Source organism: Scyliorhinus canicula, chromosome 17 (genome assembly GCF_902713615.1).
Source record: "Scyliorhinus canicula chromosome 17, sScyCan1.1, whole genome shotgun sequence".
Classification (NCBI taxonomy): domain Eukaryota; kingdom Metazoa; phylum Chordata; class Chondrichthyes; order Carcharhiniformes; family Scyliorhinidae; genus Scyliorhinus; species Scyliorhinus canicula.
The window spans coordinates 125,636,026-125,651,881 of NC_052162.1; the positions used below are offsets into that span (position 1 = coordinate 125,636,026).

Sequence of the window (15,856 nt, forward strand, 5' to 3'; positions counted from 1 at the left end):
ATGTCATCTTCTCCTCGAGTGTTACAGGGACTCGTATTATCTTTTCTCAGTTATGGTAGATGTGCCGTGTGCTGATTATCCGTCGTCTTTCTTCTATTATCCGAGTGTTAATCATGGCAGAACCGAGTGGTGCCATTGCCGAAGGGTGGGTGGTGGTGGATGCAGGTCTTCACAGGTGGGTCTAAAATGTGGGAGGGACATTCGATCCCCATTCCCTTGTTGGCCCTTCTTTTCTTCCCCTCATTTTGGAGAAGGTATCCTGAGGGTAACGACAGTCTGGCCGTGGGGTTAATCCTCCGGGTCCTCAGTCTTATTGAGGAATGTCCCCATGGATCTATTGTGGTGGTGATTCTTCTGTATTTTTGTTATTATGGGAGGGTTTATGTGTTGTTAACTTTATCTTACTCTGGTGCAGACGGTGCTTTTATCCGTTAAAGGAGCAGTTTGGGGAGACATTGGTGCCTCTAGTGTAAAGTGAGTTGGAGGAGGGGGTAATGGCCCACACCCGATTGTGGTGTGAAAATATGTTCCTGTTCTCTCTGTCGCCTAACTAATAGCGGTAGTTAATCTGCAAATTTTCTCAGGGAATGTACGGAGCATCCATCACCCTATCAGAAGGAAAAAGATCCTCTCCTTTCTTAGGGAGAAAGTCGACATAACCTTAGTGCAGAAAACTCAGCCTATTATGGGAAGGATATTGTTAAACGAGAAAGAATGCAGAAGAGAATTACCAGGATGCTGCCAGGACTTGATGGTCTGAGTTATAAGGAGAGTCTGGGTGGGCTGGGGCTTTTCCCCCTGGAGCGTAGGAGGCTTCGGTGTGATCTTATAGAGGTCTATAAAATAATGAGCAGCATAGATAAGGTATACAGTCGACATTTTCCCTGAGATAAAGGAGTCTAGAACTAGAGGGCATAGGTTTAAGGAGAGAGGAGAGAGATACAAAAGAGATCAGAGGGTAACTTTCTTCACACAGAAGGTGGTGAGCATCTGGAACGGCTGCCAGAGGCAGTGGTAGAGGCGGGTACAATTTTGTCCTTCAAAAAGCAGTTAGACAGTTACATGGGCAGGGTGGGTATAGAGGGATCTGGGCTAAATCCTGGCAAGTGGGACTAGCTTAGTGGTAGAAACTGGGCAGCATGGGCAAGCTGGGCCGAAGGGCCTGGTTCCATGCTGTAAACATCTATAACTCTACCTGGAACAAAAAGAAACCTCGCCTCAAGTTTGTTCAGTTCCAATCACCAGGAGCTAAGGGAGGGCAGGGTCTCCCAAAAATCAGGCTTCATTAATCGGCCTCTCGTCTTAGGTTCATAAGGGATTGGGCTAGGATGGAGCCAACATTCATCTGGCTCAATACAGAAGCAGACCAGTCAGTTCTCCCTCGATCTAAAACTGGCAGAGGCTAATTATGGAATGCATCTCCATGCAATTTTTCATGTCTGTAATTCATGTCTGATGCATTGGGTAAAGTATGGGACTCCTATCTCAAATATATCGGCTCCAATGTGACTGACTTGCACCTCCTGGGCTTTCCATGAGTGAATTCAATTCAACTTAGGGCAGGGGTAAGGCACAATGGTTAATGCTGCTACCTCAGCGCCAGGGACCCAGATTGAATTGCAGCCATAGGTGGCTGTCTGTGTGGAGTTTGCATATTCTCCTCGTGTCTTTGTGTTTTTCCTCCGGGTGCTCCAGTTTCCTCCCATTGTCCAAAGATGTGCAGCTAAAGTGGATTGATCACACTAAATTGTCCCTTAATGTCCAAGATGTGTAGGTTAGGTGGGTTGACCATGATCAATGCACCGGGTTACGAGGATAGGATGGCGAGTGGGCCTCAGTGAAGTGTTATTTCTGAGGCTCAGTGCAGACTTGAGGGGCGAATGGCCTTCTGTACTATAGGAGTTCTATGTCATCTATGTTGTGTTATTCATTTGAATTTGTATATGCAGTTAGTCTGTTTGTAATACTTTACAAACTGAACTGTTATCCTTTGTTTTTATAGAATCTTACCCTCTGTAGTTTCTCTGGAACATTCTTTCCTCTCTCATTCCCCAAAAGTTGTAAATCTCCACCCCACACAATCTCCCTCCATTCTCACTCTGCTGTATCTAATATTCACCCTCCCAATTCTCCTGGAGGTTCTGATTCAGGCTGATTAACAGATCCATGCTCACTGCTTCCTGTCCTGGACATGGAAACCATAACAAATCGGAGTTGCAGTCGGCCATTTGGCCCATCGAGCCTGCTCAACCGTTCAATGAGATCATTGGCCGATCTACCTCAGCATCATTTTCCCACACTATCCCCCATATCCCTTGATATGTTCAATATCTAGAAACCTATCAATATCTGTGTTGAAAATACTTGATGACTGAGGCTCCACAGTCCTCTTGGGTGGAGAATTCCAAAGCTTCACCACATCCGCGAGTGAAGAAATCTGTGCGGAGTCTGCACGTCATAAGAACATAGAACATAGAACAGTACAGCACAGAACAGGCCCTTCGGCCCTCGATGTTGTGCCGAGCAATGATCACCCTACTTAAACCCACGTAACCCGTATACCCGTAACCCAACAATCCCCCCATTAACCTTACACTACGGGCAATTTAGCATGGCCAATCCACCTAACCTGCACATCTTTGGACTGTGGGAGGAAACCGGAGCACCCGGAGGAAACCCACGCACACACGGGGAGGACGTGCAGACTCCACACAGACAGTGACCCAGCCGGGAATCGAACCTGGGACCCTGGAGCTGTGAAGCATTGATGCTAACCACCATGCTACCGTGAGGCCCCAATGCTACCGTGAGGCCCCCCCGTGTGTCCTCCCCGTGTGTGCGTGGGTTTCCTCCGGGTGCTCCGGTTTCCTCCCACAGTCCAAAGATGTGCGGGTTAGGTGGATTGGCCATGCTAAATTGCCCGTAGTGTCCTTAAAAAGTAAGGTATGGGGGGGGGGGGGGGGGGGGGGGTTGTTGGGTTACGAGTATAGGGTGGATACGTGGGTTTGAGTAGGGTGATCATTGCTTGGCACAACATCGAGGGCCGAAGGACCTGTTCTGTGTTGTACTGTTCTATGTTCTAAATCCCTCCTCATCTCAGCCTTCTTTCCATTTTCCCACCTGTTCCCCATAAACGTCATTACTCAGAAATCTATTCAACTCATCCGTAAAACTATTCAATGACCCCAGCCTCCATTGGTCCCTGTGGAAGAGAAATCCAGAGACTAACAACCATCCGATGGAAGAGATTATTGGAAATATATAACGTAGTTACTATATTATATTACACAGCTAGAAATAATAATAAATGTGCGTTATTACAGAACCCTGAATAATATATCAAATGTATACCATATAACAACACTATACATATCATAAGGGGTGGCACAGTAACACAGTGTTTAGCTCTGTTGCTTCACAGCTCTAGGGTCCCCGGTTCGATTTCTGGCTTGGGCCACTGTCTGTGTGCAGTCTGCACGTTCTCCCCATGTCTGTGGGGTTTCCTCCGGTGCTCCGTTTCCTCTCAGTCCTGAAAGACGTGCTTGTTAGGTGATTTGGACATTCTGAATTATCCCTCAGTGTCCCCAAACAGTAAGAAGTCTTACAACACCAGGTTAAAGTCCAACAGGTTTGTTTCAAACACGAGCTTTCGGAGCACGGCTCCTTCTTCAGGTGAATGGAAAGGCTTGTTCCAGAAATGTTTATATAGACACAGTCAGAGATGCCCCGGAATGCGAGCACCTGCAGGCAATCAAATCATCAAAGATGCAGAGAGAGAGGTAACTCCAGGTTAAAGAGGTGTGAATTGTCCCAAGCCAGTTCAGTCGGTAGGCCTCTGCAAGTCCAGGCTTGTTGGTGGGGGCCGAATGTAATGCGACATGAATCCCAGATCCCGGTTGAGTCCGCATTCATGCGTGCGGAACTTAGCTATAAGTTTTTGCTCAGCAATTTTGCGTTGTCGCGTCTCCTGAAGGCCTCCTTGTAGAATGCTGACCCGGAGATCAGAGGCTGAATGTCCTTGACTGCTGAAGTGTTCCCCAACTGGAAGGGAACAGTCCTGCCTGTTGATAGTCGCACGATGCCCGTTTATTCGTTGTCGCAGTGTCTGCATGGTCTCGCCAATGTACCACGCTTCGGGACATCCTTTCCTGCAGCGTATGAGGTAGACTACATTGGTCGAGTCGCACGAGTATGCGCCGCGTACCTGGTGGGTGGTGTTTCCACGTGTAATGGTGGTGTCCATGTCGATGATCTGGCATGTCTTGCAGAGATTACCCTGGCAGGGTTTTGTGGTGTTGTGGTTGCTGTTCTGAAGGCTGGGTAATTTGCTGCAAACAATGGTTTGTTTGAGGTTGCGCGGTTGTTTGAAGGCCAGTAGTGGGGGTGTGGGGATGACCTTGGCAAGATGTCCATCCTCGCTGATGATGTGTTGGAGGCTGCGAAGAAGATGTCGTAGTTTCTCCGCCCCAGGAAAGTACTGGACGACGAAGGGTAACTGGCTTGGGACAATTCACACCTCTTTAACCTGGAGTTACCTCTCTCTCTGCATCTTTGATGATTTGATTGCCTGCAGGTGCTCGCATTCCGGGGCATCTCTGACTGTGTCTATATAAACATTTCTGGAACAAGCCTTTCCATTCACCTGAAGAAGGAGCCGTGCTCCGAAAGCTCGTGTTTGAAACAAACCTGTTGGACTTTAACCTGGTGTTGTAAGACTTCTTACTGTGCTCACCCCAGTCCAACGCCGGCATCTCCACATCATGTCCCCAAACAGGCACCGGAGTGTGACAATTAGGGGCTTTTAACAGTAACTTCACTGCAGTGATAATGTAAGCCTACTTGTGACAACAATAAACATTATGATTATCTTTGTCCGATATTAATTTACTGTCACCTTAAATGTCAGCCATCTTGGGGGAACTCAGCACTTTAATTGTGAACATTAGGAAAGAGACCATCCTTTTAGCCAGACAAATAAATGTGTCAAGCTGAGGGAGCAAAGGTTGTCAATGTCTTTAAGAGAGAGAGAGAGAGAGACCTGGGCCAACCTTTCCAGAGTCTGCCTTTCCAGAGTCTACACCCTCCCTGGTTTCACTTCCTTTCCCTTCAGTTGCTGCAAGTGACCAATTGAAGGTGAGAATGAGAAAAGAAATGGAAAGGGGGAGAAAAGAAAGTGTTTTACTCACAGATGTTAGAGACAGTACGATGTTTCATTCTGTGTGAAGCTCAATCTTCAGTCACTCTCATTGGTTACAGGACCAGAGTCCTCTGGTCGTCCAACTCTTTCCATTGGTCAACACCAATGCTGGACGGTCAGGTGGTGGGGACTTCCTCGCACATGCTCAGTTCCCCCTCTCCCTTGGACATGCGTAGTCGCTGGCCGGGTGGGGGAGGGGAGGCCGGCGAGCGGCTTCTCGCTCTGGCCGGAGACGTCAGCCGGTTGCCTGGAAACGTTGTCTCGAGGAGGCACAACAATGAGTGGGGACCCAGCGGGGTTCCTGCGCCGAGCCTGCGCACTGCAATGCAATGATGTCACCGCCGAGCAGACTGATTCCTATTGGCTGATTCAGGCTCTCACACAATTAAAGGTTCTGGTTTCCCCAGCAGGTGGCTGACGTTGAAGGAGACAATAAATTAAAATCGGCCAGGAAGCAGTGAGCAGGGATCTGTCAATCAGCCTGAATCAGCACCTTCAGGAGAATTGGGAGGGTGAATATTAGATACAGCAGAGTGAGAATGGAGGGAGAGTGTGTGGGATGGAGATTTACACCATTTGGGGAATGAGAGAGGAAAGAATGTTCCTGAGAAACTACAATTGTCTGTTCTGAATTTCTATCCTGTACTGACAGTGATACATTTTTGAAACTCCTTTTCCAGGATATCAGAAGGAGAGGATTTGCAGACAGAAACCTCACACCAAACATCAGCTGCAGATCTGCTCTATTCATTAGCCTTTAATTGTTGGATAAACGTTTGTCTATTCTGTCTGCTGCAGAACATTTTATAAATCAATTTGACTGGAAAAGCACTGAGATACACACATCCGACTGATAGTGTTCCAGAGCACAGAATGGGAAAGAGCTTGAATCAGTTATATAGCTTGAAGAAAACATAAAGAATTGGTGCAGGGAAAGACCCAACACGAGTTGTGTGTGGACAAGGCTTCAACAAATGAATTGAATGTTGAGAGGCAGAAAGACACCCGCAAGGAGAAACAATGGAAATATGGGAATGTGGGAAAGGATTCATAACCCCCACTGAAGCTGGAAATTCACCATTCCTAGTGGGTATTTTTCATCCTATATTAAATTGTAAGTTATTGTTTTATATTTACTTTATTCGTTCTGGGCATCGCTGGCTTGGCCAGCATTTATTGCCCATCCCTGAGGACATGTAAGAGACAACCACATTACTGTGGGGCTGGAGTCACATGATCGCCAGACCAGGTAAGAATGACAGATTTCCTTCCCTAAAGGACATGAGTGAACCAGATGGGTTTTTACAACAATTGACAATGGCTTCATGGTCATCATTGGACTTTTAACTCCAGATTTTTATTTAATTCAAATTCCACCATCTGCCCTGGTGGGATTCGAATCCAGGTCCCCAGAGCATCACCCTGGGTCTCTGGATTACTAATACAGCAACAATACCACTACGTCACTGTCTCCACATAATAAGGGGACGGACTTTGTTGATTTATTGTTTAAATATATTGTATTCTTTTAAATTTTTAAATTTAAAGGGTTTACTCATGGCAGGAGAGCTCAAAGCCATGGTTTGGTCCTCTTGCTCCATGTGGGAATCCAGGTGCATTTCCAGTTCCCGGGACCAGCATTGTGTGCAGGAAGTGTGTCCAGCTGCAGCCCCTGGAAGCTCGGGTTTCAGAGCTGGAATGGCTGCTGTGGAGCATCCCCGAGTCTGAGAGCATCGTGGATAGCATGTTTAGAGAGGTGGTCACACCGCAGCTGAAGGAACCTGAGGAAGGAAGGGAATGGGTGACTGCCAGGCAGTCCAAGAGAAAGAGGCAGGTAGTTTGGGCAGCACGGTAGCATTGTGGATAGCACAATTGCTTCACAGCTCCAGGGTCCCAGGTTCGATTCCGGCTTGGGTCACTGTCTGTGCGGAGTCTGCACATCCTCCCCATGTGTGCGTGGGTTTCCTCCGGGTGCTCCGGTTTCCTCCTACAGTCCAAAGATGTGCAGGTTAGGTGGATTGGCCATGATAAATTGCCCTTAGTGTTGGGTGGGGTTACTGGGTTATGGGGATAGGGTGGAGGTGTTGACCTTGGGTAGGGTGCTCTTTCCAAGAGCCGATGCAGACTCGATGGGCCGGGTGGCCTCCTTCTGCACTGTAAATTCTATGAAACAGTTCAGGAGTCTCCTGGGGTCCCCCTCGCTAATCGGTATTCCATTTTGGAGGCTGGTAAGGCTGGTTCCTCCAGGGAGTATGAACAGAGGCAAGTTTCTGGCACCACAAGCAGCCTGTCTGTACAGGCGAGGGGAAAGAGAGGAAGAGCAATAACAATAGGGCATCCTTTTGTATCTGGAAAACCTCAGATATGTCAACCAGTATTTTAATCAAAGTTCTACCCAGGTGTCTTTTAATAGTGAGGAGAACAAAGGACAAAATACAAGTTCAACAATCTTTATTGAACAAAGTTAATCCGTAAATTAACCCAAGTTTGTATACAAGAAATAGCCAGGATTCAGCTCTACTACCCCCAAAGGTGATTGGATTGAACTGTAGATCCAATCCTCAAGCCTCTCTGGTCCATCATCACTAAGTTAGTCTCGCTGGCAGCTTCCTCCCTCCTTCCTTCTCTGGTCAGTCTGGGGTTGGTCAGGGTCATCTCCCACATCAGGTTTTCGCTGCTGGTGTGCTTTGGACATCTATTTTTATCCTCCTTCCTCCCCGCCTTTTCCAGAAACTACTCTGGCTTCTGGCCAATGAGATCGCGGGAGAGGGTCCCAACAGCCAATGGGTTTCTTGATGTCTGTTTGACAGGCGACTGGGCCCCACCCCCAGGTGTCCACCTCTGTGCTGTTTGCTGGCACATAACCTGTTGTTCTGGGTGCACAAGAGCCTGGCTCGATCTGGGACACTGACAATGGGCTTGTGCAATGAATAGGGTGCAATGATCTGTTGATGGCGAGTTGGTACGGCAGTTCCAGACATGTCGGAGTCTGTATATTCGAACTTGACCAAGTTCGCATTCTCAGCAGGCCATTTGCTGGTGCTGACTAGTTTAATTTAAAGTGTCTAATTCTTTAATTTCGGATATCCAATTTTAATGGGGCTTAAAACTAGGCCGGCTCGGTCATCACAGTCCCTCCTTGTGATTCAGTGAGCATCAGTGAACATTTAAGGGTCAATAAATTAATATCGGCCAGAGATATGTCAAGTGTTGTTATATGGTACAGATTAGATATATTATTTATACAGTACATTTGTACAGTACATATAATTTTTATTTCTCGTATTGTACTATAACTACGTCATATATTTTCAGTAATCTGTTACCTCAGAGGGTTGTTAATCTCGGGATTTCTCTTCCACAGGGACCAGTGGAGTCTGGAGGTCATTGAATATATTCAAGGATGAGTTAGACAGATTTCTTTTTTTAATTTGAAGTACCCATTTTTTTTCCCCCTTGGATATGTGCAGTTCCGGGCCATCTGCCTGCATGGCAGATGGAGCGAGTTCTCCAGCATGGGGGATATTGGGAGCTGCGGCCGCCATTACCCGATCGAAGCACAGTCTCCACCTCCTGGACTGGGATGGAAAGTGGAGGGGTGGGCATTGACCACAACCTTACACGAAGCACATGTGGGTAGTCACTGGATTGGATTGTGACTCTTGCCCACCCTGACCAAAACATTTTTGAACTTAAAAGTACCCAATTCAATTTTTATCCAATTAAATGGCAATTTAGTTTGGCCGATCCACCTACACGGCACATCTTTGGGTTGTGGATATGAGACCCATGGAGACACGAGGTGAATGTGCAGATTCGTGAGCTAGAGCCGGAATCAAACCTCGGTGCCGTGAAGTTAGACAGATTTCCGATTGACGAGGGAGTTGAGTGTCATGGGGAACAGGTCGGAAAATTAAGTGAAAGTGAAGATGAGGAGTGAATTCTTCATTCGAGGATGCGGTGAAGCTTTGGAATTCTCTACTCCAGACGTCTGTCAGCAAGTATTTTCCATTTCACGATTGATATGTTTCGAGATAGTGAAGATTGATGGAACCATCAATTCACTAGACACGTGCTTTAAGATATGAACAGTGGTTTTAATCTACTTACAACAGAGCCAGCCTGTTCCGCATTGAACTCTCGATGAACTGAATGACTGGCTCTGAGCATTGGTATTTATACAGCAGTCCAGGGGTGGAGCCCTGTACAAACTCCTAAACATTCCCAGCGCTACTCCCCCTAGTGGTCGGGCAACGCAACTGCACTTACAAATGCATGGTCTCATGTATATACAATACAGTGTGAATTACGGAGTTACATTCACCACATTCACCCCCTACAAAATTCAAGTCCGGCGCGGCTGGTGGTTCATAAATTGAGTCTGTCCGGTGGTCGAACTGTCCGCTGCGATCTGCGGAGCACCGGGGTTGCAGCCTCTTGCGGTGGCTGGACGGGTGTTGTGGGTTGGGGTACGATGGCGGACTCCAGGGAAGATCTCGTCCAAGCTCCATACACGTCTGGTTCGACTGGGGACTGGGGGCGCTGGGGGTTAGCTGGTGCGGGCGCGCGGTACAGGTGGAGCGAGCTAGTGGACTCGGGAGCGCGAGGGGGCGGCTGGGTTGTGCGGAACCAATGCAGCGAGCTAGTGGGCTCGGGAGCCTGAGGGGGTGGCTGGGTGTGGTCTAGGATGAGGGGTGCATCTGTAGTGATAGAGGGGATGCTGGTTCCGGCGGGTGCAAGATCCCGGAGGGATACGGTGTCCTGACAGCCGTCAGGGAACTCGACAAAGGCATCCTGGGGGTTGGAGTGAAGCAGGCGCACCTTCTCTACAAGGGGGTCGGTTTTGTGCGTCCTGACGTGCTTCCTGAGGAGTACAGGGCCCGGTTTCTTCAGCCATGCCGTGAGAGAGACCCCCGTGGTAGTGCCCCTGGAAAAACAAAAGAGCCGCTCGTGAGGGGTCTGATTGGTTGCTGTGCATAAGAGGGACCTGATAGCGTGGTGCGCATCTGGGAGGACTTCCTGCCAATGGGAGACTTGGAGATTCCTGGACCGGAGGGTCAGTAGGACGGTCTTCCAGACCGTCGCATTCTCCCTCTCCACCTGCCCGTTCCCCCTGGGGTTGTAGCTGGTAGTCCTGCTCGAGGCGATGCCCTTGTTGAGCAGGTACTGACGCAGTTCGTCGCTCGTGAAGGACGAACCTCGGTCGCTGTGCACGTAGCTGGGGAATCCAAATAGGGTGAAGATACTATGCAGGGCCCTAATGACTGTGTGGGAGGTCATATCGGGGCACGGGATAGCAAATGGGAAGCGGGAGAACTCATCTATGACGTTTAAGAAGTAACGTTCCTGTTAGTTGAGGGGAGTGGCCCTTTGAAATCGATCGCGAGGCATTCAAAGGCCCTAGAAGCCTTGACCAGGTGGGCCCTGTCTGGTCTATAGAAGTGCGGTTTGCACAGATCCAGCAGTCTCTGGTGACGGCTTTTACCTCCTCAGTGGAAAAAGGCAGATTTCGGTCTTTGATGTAGTGGGCGAGCCGGGTGACCCCCAGGTGGCAGAGGTCGTTGGGCGATCTGGTTTACCATGTCTGCAATCTTGGGGAGGGGATACGCGTCAAGGAGCGTAAATCTATTTATGGTCTGACTATACTCGACAACCATACGGAATTTTTCTCTGGTCTTGACGACCACCACCTGAGCTCTCCAGGGGCTGTTGCTGGCCTCTATGATCCCCTCACTGAGAAGCCTTCGGACCTCCGATCGGATGAACACCCTATCCTGCAGGCTGTACCGCCTGCTGCGAGTGGCTACGGGTTTACAGTCCGGGGTGAGGTTGGCAAAGAGAGGAGGGGGGGGAGATTCACAACGTGGCTAGACTGCAGATAGTGAGTGGGGGTAGGGGTCCGCCGAAACTGAGGGTGAGACTCTTGAGATTACACTGGAAATCAAGGCCTAATAAGAGTGGGGCGCAGAGTTCGGGCAGGACGTAGAGCTGGAATTTGGCATAGCTAGCGCCTTGGATTGTGAGCGTCGCGGCGGTGTGCCCTTGGATCTGGACAGAGTGGGAGCCCGAAGCGAGGGAGATAGTTTGCCGCGCGGGGAAAACGGGGAGCGAACAGCGTCTTGCCAGATCTGGGTGTACGAAGCTCTCAGTGCTCCCGGAGTCGAAAAAGCACGGCGTGCTGCACCCGTTAATTTGGACCGCCGCCATCGAGTTTCGCAGATGCTTCGGGCGTGATTGGTCCAGGGTGACTACGCTGAGTTGCGGGTCATCAGCGGCTCTATCAGCTGTGCTGGAGTGGCCCCGTGATATCTGCCCTCTGAGTTCGTAGTCGTCGAGGTGAGTTTCAGAGTTTGAAGGGGATGGATCCCAAGATGGCCGCCCCCATGAGTCACACATGGAGGAGGATTGCCAAGATGGCTGCCCCCATGAGTCCCACATGGCCGGCCACATGGAGGAGGGTTGCCAAGATGGCTGCCCCCATGAGTCGCATATGTCGGGCGGGGGCGGAGTCGGCATACAGGCTGCAGCATTTCGGGGCCTGTGGGCCTGTGAATTCAGGGAACGAGTGCTTTGAGCCATGGGAGGGTTAGAGGCTGGGGCTTTCATCGTCAGACTCACTCTGGCATAGTGTCCTTTTCACCCGCAGCTGCTGCAGGTCACCTTGCGGGCTGGGCAGTGCTGACGCGAGTGCTGATCCTGGCCGCAAAAGTGGCAGGCTGGAGCAGCATTGTGGCTGGGTGGCCGCGTGGCGCAGGCCTGGGGGAGTCGCTGGTCGGGGGCCCATGACGGGGTCGCGGGGAACGAGGTGAGGCTGCGGAAGAAGATCTCCATAGTGGTAGCAAGTTCAACAGTCGCTTCAAGATTTAGGGCCCCCTTTTCCAGCAGTCGTTGGCGCACGTAATTTGACCTAAGGCCTGCAACAAATGTATCGCGTACAGCAAGTTCTCTATGTTCTGCCGCTGCAACCGACTGGTAATTACAGTCACTAGATAAAGTTTTAAGCTCTCTCAGGAATTCTGTAAGCGGTTCCGTAGGCCGCTGGCGGTGAGTAGTAAACACGTGTCGCGCGTAGACCTCATTTACAGGCCTTACATACATTTTGTCGAGTAGCGCTAGGGCCTCAGTATACGAACCGGCGCAGTTTAGTTGAGTAGAGATCCTGTGGCTCACCCTCGCGTGCAGTAGGCTCAGTTTCTGCTCCTCTGTTGTTTCGGCTGTGCTTGCTTCCACCAGGTAGGCTTTAAAACACCGCAGCCAATGAGAAAAAAATTCTTTTGCCTCTGCATCCTGTGGGTCGAGTTCCAGTCGTTCAGGCTTGAGGGCTGATTCCATGATTGATCCTGACTGTTTCTTAAATCGATTAAATTGATGGAACCATCAATTCACTAGACACGTGCTTTAAGATATGAACAGTGGTTTTAATCTACTTACAACAGAGCCAGCCTGTTCCGCGTTGAACTCTCGATGAACTGAACGACTGGCTCTGAGCATTGGTATTTATACAGCAGTCCAGGGGAGGAGTCATGGGCGGAGCCAAGGGTGGAGCCCTGTACAAACTCCTAAGCATTCCCAGCGCTACTCCCCCTAGTGGTCGGGCAATGCAACTGCGCTTACAAATGCATGGTCTCATGTATATACAATACAGTTTGAATGACGGAGTTACATTCACCACAAAGATATCAAGGGATATGGGAGATAGTGTGGGAAAATGGTGTTGAGGAGATTGGCAATTGAGCTCAATAAAGGGTTCAGCAAGTTTAATGGGCCAAATGGCTGACTGCAGCTCCTATTTGTTATGGTCACTGTGTCCAGGACAGGAAGCAGTGAGCAGGGATCTGTCAATCAGCCTGAATCCGCACCTTCAGGAAAATTGGGAGGGTGAATATTAGATACAGCAGAGTGAGAATGGAGGGAGAGTCTGTGGGATGGAGGGAGAGTCTGTGGGATGGAGATTTACAGCGTTTGGGAAGAGAGAGGGAAGAATGTTCCATCGGAAGCAGAATTGTCTGTTTTGAATTCCTGTCCTGTACTGACAGTGATGACTTTTGTCAATTGTTTTTCCAGGATATTAGAAGAGGAGGAATTACAGACAGAAATCTCAAATGTCACGTCTTGATCTGACAGAATCACTTGATTCCTTGGGACACACAAGCAGGTGAGAGTGTTCCAGAGCACTGACTGTGGAAAGAGCTTCAACCAGTTACACAGCCTGGAAAAAACATTGCACCATTCACAGTGGGGAGGGACTGTACACGTGTTCTGTGTGTGGGTAAGGTTTCAATTGTCCAACCTGGAGAGACACAAGGAGAACCAAAACATGGAGAAACCGTGGAAATGTGGGGATTGTGGGAAGAGATTCAGTGCCCGATCTAAGCTGGAGTTTCATTGACGCATTCACACAGGGGAGAGGCCGTTAAGCTGCTCTGTGTGTGAGAAGGGATTCGTTCGGTTATCCAGCCTGAAGAGACATCAGAAAATTCACACTGGGGGGAAACCGTTCACCTGCTCTCAGTGTGAAAAGAGATTCAGTCAGTTAGCCCACCTGCAGATACACCAGCGAATTCACACTGGGGAAAGGCCGTCCACCTGCTCTCAGTGTGGGAAGGGATTCAGTCAGTTATCCAATCTGCAGAGACACCAGCGAGTTCACACTGGGGAGAAGCCGTTCACCTGCTCTCAGTGTGAAAAGAGATTCACTCAGTTAGCCCACCTGCAGATACACCAGCGAATTCACACTGGGGAAAGGCCGTCCACCTGCTCTCAGTGTGGGAAGGGATTCAGTCAGTTATCCAGCCTGCGGAGACACCAGCGAGTTCACACTGGGGAGAGGCCGTTCACCTGCTCTCAGTGTGGGAAGGGATTCAGTAAATCAGTCACACTACAGAGACATCAGCGGGCTCACACTGGGGAGAAGCCATTCACCTGCTCTCAGTGTGAAAAGAAATTCAGTAAATCAGTCACACTACAGAGACACCAGCGAGTTCACACTGGGGAGAAGCCATTCATCTGCTCTCAGTGTGAAAAGAGTTTCACTCAGTTATCCACCCTGCAGACACACCAGCGAGTTCACACTGGGGAAAGGCTGTTCCCCTGCTCTCAGTGTGGGATGGAATTCACTCAGTTATCCAGCCTGCAGACACACCAACCAGTTCACACTGGGAAACCGTGTCCGTTCAGCTGCTCTCAGTGTGGGAAGGGATTTATTCAATTATCCAGCCTGAAGAAACACCAGCGAGTTCACACTGGGAAGAGGCCATTCACCTGCTCTCAGTGTGAAAATAAATTCAGTAAATCAGTCACACTACAGAGACATCAGCGGGCTCACACTGGGGAGAAGCCATTCACCTGCTCTCAGTGTGAAAAGAAATTCAGTAAATCAGTCACACTACAGAGACATCAGAGGGCTCACACTGGGGAGAAGTCATTCATCTGCTCTCAGTGTGAAAAGAGATTCACTCAGTTATCCAGCCTGCAGACACACCGGCGAGTTCACACTGGGGAAAGGCCATTCACCTGCTCTCAGTGTGAAAAGAGATTCACTCAGTTATCCACCCTGCAGACACACCAGCGAGTTCACACTGGGGAAACGCCGTTCACCTGCTCTCAGTGTGGGAAAGGATTCAGTTACTCATCCAGCCTGCAGAGACACCAGCGAGTTCACTCTTGGAAGAGGCCGTTCACCTGCTCTGTGTGTGGGAAGGAATTCTGTGTTTCCTGGCGCTTACTCAGTCACGAAAAACTTCACAAGTGATAATGGGGTGGATTCTGCTGTTACTGTTTCTGCTTCAGTTACATCCAGGACGGCATTTTGTTCATTCTGACAGTTGGTGTTGGAGGGAATTAAAGTTGAGTCCTGAAGATTGTGGTGAACTTTAAGGAAAAGTCTTTGTTTCACATGTATGTGGGACATACAGAGGCTCGGGCCTGAATGCTGCAGGTCCCAACGAGTCTCTGTCTCTCCCCCATTGTACATTGCAATGACCAGTTGTACTGTCCGATGTCGTATTGATATGTTAATTGTTTTTACAGACTACAGATAGTTGGATAAATGTAAAACTTAATATTAACATTGATTTGTTTTGGCAGCACGGTGGCGCAGTGGGTTAGACCGGTTGCCCAATACGGCAGCTGAAGGACCTGTTTATAGAGGGGAGGTTTGCGAGCCTGGGAGGGCTGGAGGAGAAGTTTGAGCTCCCCCCGGGAAACATGTTCAGATATTTACAAGTGAAGGCATTTGCTAGGCGGCAGGTGGAGGGGTTTCCCCTGCTCCCCAGTAAGGGGGCGAGTGATAGGGTGCTCTCGGGGGTCTGGGTCGGAGGGGGGAAGATATCAGACATCTACAAGATAATGCAGGAGGCGGAAGCAGCATCGGGGGAGGAGCTGAAAGCCAAGTGGGAAGGGGAGCTGGGAGAGCAGATAGAAGACGGGACGTGGGCGGATGCACTGGAGAAGGTCAACTCTTCCTCCTCGTGTGCGAGACTGAGCCTCATTCAATTTAAGGTGCTGCATAGAGCTCACATGACGGGGACAAGGATGAGCCGGTTCTTTGGGGGTGAGGACAGGTGTGTCAGATGTCTGGGAAGCCCAGCGAACCATGTGCATATGTTCTGGGCATGTCCGGTGCTGGAAGGGTTCTGGAAGGGGGTGGCAAGGACGGTG

General features: G+C 49.6%; 1 pseudogene; it reads left to right on the top strand.

Annotated features, from left to right (window-relative positions):
- Window positions 1-6,227: 6,227 nt before the first annotated feature.
- LOC119951202 lies at window positions 6,228-15,275 on the top strand (annotated as a pseudogene).
- Window positions 15,276-15,856: the final 581 nt, after the last annotated feature.